This window comes from Nestor notabilis, unplaced genomic scaffold (assembly GCF_000696875.1).
Source record: "Nestor notabilis isolate BGI_N333 unplaced genomic scaffold, ASM69687v1 scaffold3501, whole genome shotgun sequence".
Lineage (NCBI taxonomy): Eukaryota > Metazoa > Chordata > Aves > Psittaciformes > Psittacidae > Nestor > Nestor notabilis.
This window is the reverse complement of record NW_009914083.1, coordinates 232,617-240,430: the sequence shown is the minus strand read 5'-3', so window position 1 is coordinate 240,430 and position 7,814 is coordinate 232,617. Positions and strand designations below refer to the sequence as shown.

Sequence of the window (7,814 nt, the reverse complement as noted above, 5' to 3'; positions counted from 1 at the left end):
GAATGCCGAAATTATTAGTGTTTTTATCACTCTGATGTTATGTCTGTATCATGGCTGGCCCAAAGCCATGCTTGCTTGCTGGGATTCATTTATCATGTTGGTTTTAACTTCAGAAATGATAGCATTTATTTGGAGTTTTTGGAGATTAGTGATTATCAACTGGTTTAAATGAGTCAATAACTTAATTGAAAGTAAAATGTGACCGAAGATGAGCAGATTATTCCTGAAGGGACATACTCATTCCTTGATTGCCTTCATGAAGTTATGTAGATGCAGTTAAGATCAGAAATTACAAATGAGAATTTGGAAGCTCTGTTCAAAGTCTTTTCACAGCTCTGATCACATTACTAAGAGAATTTCACAATTGCATCTCCCCAACAAAATGTGTCAGTGGGACGTTCAGAGTAGTTGTGCAGATATAACCTAATCCTTGTACCCCTCCTCTGGGAAACTAATTGATCAAGCTTTTCCTTCTGATGGCAGAAACAGAGGTAAAGTAAAAGAGTCCCTCATAACAAATCACTGCTAAAGCTGCACTCTTGGCATTCGTGTCTGTCCTTCTCCTTCCTTAATCCACAGAAGTATTCCAGCTTTCGCTTCATCTGGTGCAGTCAGAACAAACCTTTCCTGCCAGCTGCCCTGCAGTGTTATAGTTAGAGAGACAATGGTGCATTAATATAGCTGCAGTAGGAAAAATAAACAATCCATTTAGTTTGATGTGTTTACACTGGTTTATGTTTGCTTCTTCTGGAGAAGGTCCAAGTAGAGGGGACCCAGGGTGATACGCTCCCTGTGGTGGTTTTCTTGTAGTACTGTAGTATGACAGTGCTCCGTGGTGCTGCAAGCTTGAACCTGGATAGGAATAGCAGAGAATGGGAGATGAGGTATTCCCTCAAGAACACATTGTCTGCTAGCACAGAGCCTGGGGAGGTCTCAACCTGCAACACCACCTCCTGCACCCAACGGAACCTCCCACTGGAGAGGAACTGCCTGGAGGAGAGCTCCTGTTCCTGGGGTATGAGGGACAGGTGAAATCAAAAGAAACATGAGCAATGCTTCTCTGGTGCAGACAGATGGAGGAATGTCTCAAAATGCTTCCTAGACAGTAGGAATCAAATCCAACACAGAGTAAGCCACATTTCAAAAGCACTCCAAAGAAAATTCAGATGCTATCATTTTATTTTGGGCAGCTTTTCTTCCTCTCATCAGTCAGTGGGACCCTATGCTCCTGCCAAGAAACATGCCAGCCATCTGGCAGTTTTTATTTTTATAGTGATCCAATAACTACAAAGCATGCCAGGCTATTTGTACCATCTGCCACATAAATGTCATTTCATCAAAAGGGTGGTGGACACCTGGGGATCCAGAGTTCAAAAATCCCTTTTAAAGGGGACATCATTGTCTCCCACAGCAAAATAGAGCTTGAGGTTCACGTCTCCCTCTCCCAAGTGACCAATGCAGGAAACAGCTGTAATATTTATGGCTCCTAGACCATTCTCTTAAATTGTTCCCCCCCCTTTTTCTACCTTTTTTCAACTGTGAGGGTAGAAAAATGACTACTATAAAGTTCACGTGTGGATGGGCATTTCCAGTGAAGTAGTAGTGTCGTACGATCTGTGCTAGAAATTGTTCAGGTTTTTAAACACATTTTCCGCATTTCTAAAGCTAGAAATTACTTCATTTTTCATCCTGTTTGTAGCTCTTGTTCCATAATTCAAAAGGGAGGATCAGTCAATACAGCTGAAGATGCTCACCAATGGGCTTAAAAGCAGAGAAGCGTTTATAAAAGAGGAAAGTATTTCAAACCATCTGATCTTGCAGCTGGAGCTCTAGAGACAACCCATAGCATCTTCAGGGAGCCCAGAATTTTGAAAAGGCTTGGGGATATGGCTGTGAGGTTCTATTTGCAAAAGGAAAGACATCCTAAATGTCTTCTTTAGGGCAATATGTGTGGGTTTATTTTATGTTTCACTGTTCCAGCTGAGTTTGCCAGAAAGTTTTGACAATGGATGGCTGACTGAGAGCAAAGTGCATCTATGCGTATCTATAAAGGCTGTTTTGAAAATGTCCTAATATTGTCAAGTGTTTTAAAAATAGGGGGGGTTGGTGTGTAATTTGTAAGTTTGGAACATTGTTTTCCTAAATCTAATAGTGCAGTTATTAATCAAACATTACACTCAGGGGGGGCATTTAAAAAGCAGTCTGAAATGATAACCTTTTTTCTTGTATTTCTCAGCCAGCCGAGGTTCAGATTATACACTTTAATCGGACAATGAAATGGAAATAATGTGGCATTCTCTGATTTCTGCTGGTTTGTAATTTTAATATAATTGCTTTTCTCAGCATGCTGTTCATTGCTGGGAACATAAAAAGAAAAATGCCTTAATCCAGTAATTTTTCTTTTGTGTTGCATACTTAAAAATTGGATAGGCATTGCAGTTGTTTTGGTCCTTGTTTATTACCACTGACAGTTTATTTAACTGAAGAGATCTCTACAGACAGTTCAGACAGCCCTTACCCATCAGATGAACAAAGATAAATCAGCTCATGTGTTTATTCTAGCATTGCTTTGTAAACTTTCTTTGCTCTTTCTCTCTCTCTTCACTTGCCCCACCATTTCATTGCAGTAAATGTTGTCTCTAAAGGAACACATCTCACTGGTGTGTTCACAATATGACTGTGCATCACACTTCTTTTGTCCTTCCTCTGCTCATGCTCATCTCTCCTGAAAATTGAGCACTAATCTTGATTTTTAACTCAGTGTCATTGTTCATTCTTTTGCTATCCCACTCCTATGCCAGTATAGGTCTGTTGATTTTGATGGGAACAAATAGGAAACTCTCTGGTTCTGTCCTTAATCTCATAGAATTACATGGAAAAACTTGGAGTAATGCTGCAGGACACTAAAACCCTCAGATTCCTTAGAGAATTGTTTGGTACTTACTCAGTTTCACTCAGAGGAGGAGAACAAAAAATTTCTCTTTATTTTGGAAAAGCAGAAATAATGGTCAAAAGAGCTCTTTTGTTTGAGGAGCATGAAACAGGATTCTATTTTAATCAGAATACTTAACAAAATAACATAAACTTCCTTTCCGTGGTGGAAATGAAAGCTCTGAGCTATTTGGCAGCTAGGTCGTTTTGCTGACTAAAGGATTTCCCCACGCAGTATAAAGATGTTATGATACCACACCTTTATCCATCACTGTTCTCAGTTGAGCACCTTTAGATTTAGTCATTCTCTACTCTTAAGTTCAGTCTGTCTCCTGTGTTAGCCTTTTTATGCCCTCTCTCCCCAAAACGTGGTGTAGGAGAGACGCAGGGTTGGGTACCTGGCAGCTCTTGGCTGCGATGCATGCCACGGTTAGCCGCAGTCATGAATTGAAATGGATGTTTCTGAATCAAAGCCCAAGCCTGGGACAAGGGAGTTAGACATACTAATTTTCATTGATTTTTACTGGGAGCTGGGTATTTTAATTATCCTCAACTGCTCTGAAAAATCTCAGACTTGGAGTCTGGCAAGAGCCTGCTGGACACACACTGGGTTTTATTCTCCTTGTAGCCCTAACTGATGGACTTCATTACAGCTGTTTAATGGGAGAACAGGATGAGCTTGCTCTTGCTGGAACAAGGAAGTAGAAAGCAGATGTACAAATCTTAGATGTATGGGCAAAAGTAGCTTCTTCAGGTTTCCAGAGGATAATCTGCTCTAACTGTAGCATTTATCATCTCTTGAGAAACACTACAAGCTCCTGCCTGAAATGAAGGCAGAAAAAAACACGCTGCTTTGTGTTACACAGAGATATGAGGAAGAACTTGCAAATATCTGCTTTTCTGAGCCCCAAACTTTATTATAATTTGGTACCACTTCCCAGCTTGAGTCCTTCCTCCCTGCTATGCTTCCTTCATGCTTCATTTGAACTAAAAACTTGCTGTGTGAGATTTGAAATTAACAGATTGCCTACTGTTTGATGACATCTTGCCCAGAACTGCTTTAAAGGATGACATGGGCTTTTAAAAATACTAATTAATACCTTGGCAGAGATATTTGGAAAATGCTTCATTTTTCATGTCACAGTGAAAAGTTTTAAATGAGCAGCCACTAGGCTGGGCTGGCTGTAGGAGAACATGCCTTTAATCCTGAAAAGCCCCCTCCATAGCACTTTATTGCGGATCACTGGGAGTTGTGGAGTTAATAGAGAATGAGAATTCGAAAGCAGTTCTGCTGGAAATGGCTGATAAAGGTGATTGCACTGCAAAGTGTGACTCGGAGAGGCCTTTTTTCTCTAAACTTGTGGTATCTGATACATTGTGCCTTGAGAAAAGAAGACTCTGAATTAAGTTAGACTTTTTTTCCTCCCCTGAGAGTAGTGATTGTGCAGTGCTGTTAGGTATGGCCCTGCCAAAATCCTTGTGGTGGTCGCAGTGATTGAGCCTCCTGAACTAAACACAGATGTTAATTGAAGAAACATATTGTTATGTACCTTAAAAAGTGCTTGGCAAGCTGAAGGAAAGCAGAGATTTGTATTGTTATTATTGTTTAATATATAAATAAAAGCCTCACTGGACTGAAATTGAAGTTCAGCAGCCTTTCTGGAGGCAATTAAAACCATTAGCTTCATCATCCAAGGCCAGCTTTTTAATGTCTCTGAAGCACTCCGGCTGCCAAAGTTAATTATTCATCCTTTTCTTAATTGGATTCAGATTGCATCTTAAAGGTGCAGCTTCAGTAGGGTTGGCTGAGCCTTAATTTTCACCCCTTACCTCTCCTCTCTTCCCTCCCTCCAAGAAACGTCTCCTAACATACTGTTTTAAGGCTTTGTGGAAGGATTTGAGAGTGGATTTCAGCCCAGGGCAGCAGGTGGTCATCTCATGGCAGATCTCAGTTCAATAAGCAGGGTAAAATCCATATGTCATTATAAGTAACTTCATGGTAGGAATGTTTTCTGAGATGGAAAGCTGACCAAAAGGGACACTAGAATAGAACTTGCTCTTATGTTTGTACTTAGGGCAAAATACATTTGTCATGTCTTGCATTTCTAGCAGTAAACAAATAACTTTGGTTTCATAAAATATATACGCTATATAAGTACATGCGAAAATACATTGTGTTCTACTTGTATTTTAGTAACACTAAAATACAAATGATAGGTGCAATATAGTCCTAACATTGCAGGGCTCATTTTTCAGGACTGTAAAACAGGTTTTGGTTCAAGAGCTTGTCTTTTTCTGGAAAAAGATGAATTGTTTTTCACAAAGGAGATTTCAAAAGTAGCTTAGACAATGAAATTACTGCTTTTGGTAGCTAAATTGTGAAGTTGTAATTTGGTATACAGACAAACCCTTGCAGGATCATTGATGGCAAACCTTGTTTTACATGTTTGAACTCAGCCCTTTGACATGTTGCCTCTATAAAAGCAAACATAGAGGGATATTTTGCAGTATGCAAAGAAGAAGATCTTAGATTAGCAGTTCCCCAAAATGTCCCTTCTGGAGAATGCCAAAAGTACCCTCTTGGCAAAGCAGAAAACGTGCAGTCAGCTGCCTGAGAGATGACTGATGAGGAAAAGGGACAGGAGTGAAAATTCCACACAGAAGGGGACACGGAGCAGAGAGCCCTGTGTTGTTCAGATGCTCCAGTCTGACCAGTTGCTATTTGGTGTTCCTGTAGCTTTTTGATGGGTTGCTGTGCTGTGTTGTATCTACAGTTGCTCATTAATGTTACTAACACTAGTATTAATGTTAATAAATAGGTTTTCTGTTTGAGATACAGATCAGTTTCTTATGTGTAGCCTATTGAGCAAGTCTTTCAGCCTTAGCTGACCTTTTCCAGATACTCCAAAGATGAAAAGTACCATCCCATTACAGTAGTATGTTTTCATCTTCTTGTACAGTTATTTTTAAACAGAGGAGTTAGATGTCACTAATTGTCTTGTTATTAACAAAATCATAAAGAAAAAAATATATATATTTGGAGTCTGAACTGGTATCTTTCCAGGATCATTTTTCAGGCCATCCGGTTGCCTGCAACTTTCCAACATAAAAATGCTGACCAGCGTGCTAACTTATGAGGAAGAACAAGGGTAAGACAATAGGTGATAATATTGCAGATGGGTGTAACTTCTGAAACCATCAGATCTTTGCCCATGCTATTAGCAACACTAGCAAGATGTGAAGCATGAACTGGAATGGTGGGAGTTTTATATGGAGTATGAATTTTTGATCTGACTTTGTCAAAGCTGAAACTAAGAAACATCTGGTTTTTAGCATTCATGATTACTAACACTTGTGATTCTATGAGCTGGTTTCCCTGCTTTTCAGTTTGCTGCAGAGTAAGAGACCATCTAAACTCAAAGAAGCAAAACCTTCTAGAAGAGTAATTTAATATAGATTGGAACACGAGTGAGAATCAGGCTCATGGGACTACTTCATAGACTGCTCAATGTTTTATTTGGTACTTTCTAATACTATTTTCTTTAGCATTACAGCTCAATTAGCATTTTTATGCTGACTACAACACCATACCAAATTACTGTGTCATATTCCAGTTTGCAAAAAGACAAGCTGAGGGAAGATGAAATCAGCTTGTATCAGATGCTTTAACAATCTAAGTATTTCTAAAAACCTGTATGCCTGTTATCCCTTACAGTGTGAACATAGATGCACAACATCCAGCTGGGCTGTAACAGGTTGTGGGAAGTTAGTAGCAACCTGATATTTTAAATACAGGTTCTCTTCTCTCCTGCACCATATACCTGTATTTAGAAATGAGGCTTCACACCCTGGAAATCATTCCAGGCCGCCTTTTCATGCTGTACCTTTCCCCCTGCAATTCCTATCACCTGCAGAAAGGAACTGGTTTCAGTGGCTGGAGCTGTGGTGAGCAGGGACCACTCTCTTGGTGCCCTCCAACCCAACAGCTATTGCAGGCTCCACCTTTTCCTTAGTTAATAAAAAAAAGAGGTTCATCATCATCATATTTTGGTTGTGTTTACAAAGAGCCATTTCCATAGTGCATAGATGGGGGGACCCATGTAGGTTATTTTAGGTTTGAGTGGATCTTCTACATTTTGTTGGTAAGAGATTTTTTTTTTTCTTTTTCCTTTTTCATTTCTAAGTAAAACAGGCTCCACATGGGAGAATTGGATGGATGTGTTGTCTTGCCATAAATATAATAAGGTCCATGCATCTTGGACTTGAATATCCCTGATGAGGAAATAACTTCTAAACTGCACAATTTACCACACAAATTATTCCTGTTTCAGGAATAACCTATGAAGAATGGCTATACGTGGCTTCTCTAGGGAATGAGGGATGATAGGAATACTTTTGTGGAAATTATATGGACCTTTTAAGCTGGTCCAGCACACAGAACCCTTTTGTTTCTGTAATTGATACTATCCAAGTCAGGGAAAAGAAATGTGACTTTGCTGAAAGAAAAAAAATACTGAAGAGCTGCATTATATTTCCTAGGAGCTGTAACACCATAGCAACAGTTGTCTTTCAGTGCTGCTGCATCGCTTAGTAGTTCTGATTGCTGGGCGAGCCACAGTCTACTCTGCTGTAAAACTTCCTGCACGTGAGCAGCTGGTACCACTGGCAGATAATTACCAGGAAAATGTATATTTACAACACATCGTGTTTGTCTATATTTGAAATGATTTTTTTCCTCGTGCTACATGCCATGTTGTTTCTCTCCTTTAAAGGTACTTTAATGGGAAGTTTATTGCTAGAACTGGTTGGATTTGATTAATGAAATAGTTTGTTTAGTGGGGAATTTTTTTGTGTGTGTGTGTAAAATAATAGAAAATCCAAAG

At 39.5% G+C, this 7,814-nt stretch overlaps 1 protein-coding gene across 1 annotated transcript in view; it reads left to right on the top strand.

The window, feature by feature from the left end:
* Window positions 1-7,814, top strand: part of GPR133 (G protein-coupled receptor 133) — a 139,272-nt gene that overhangs the window by 81,105 nt on the left and 50,353 nt on the right. The window lies entirely within an intron of this gene.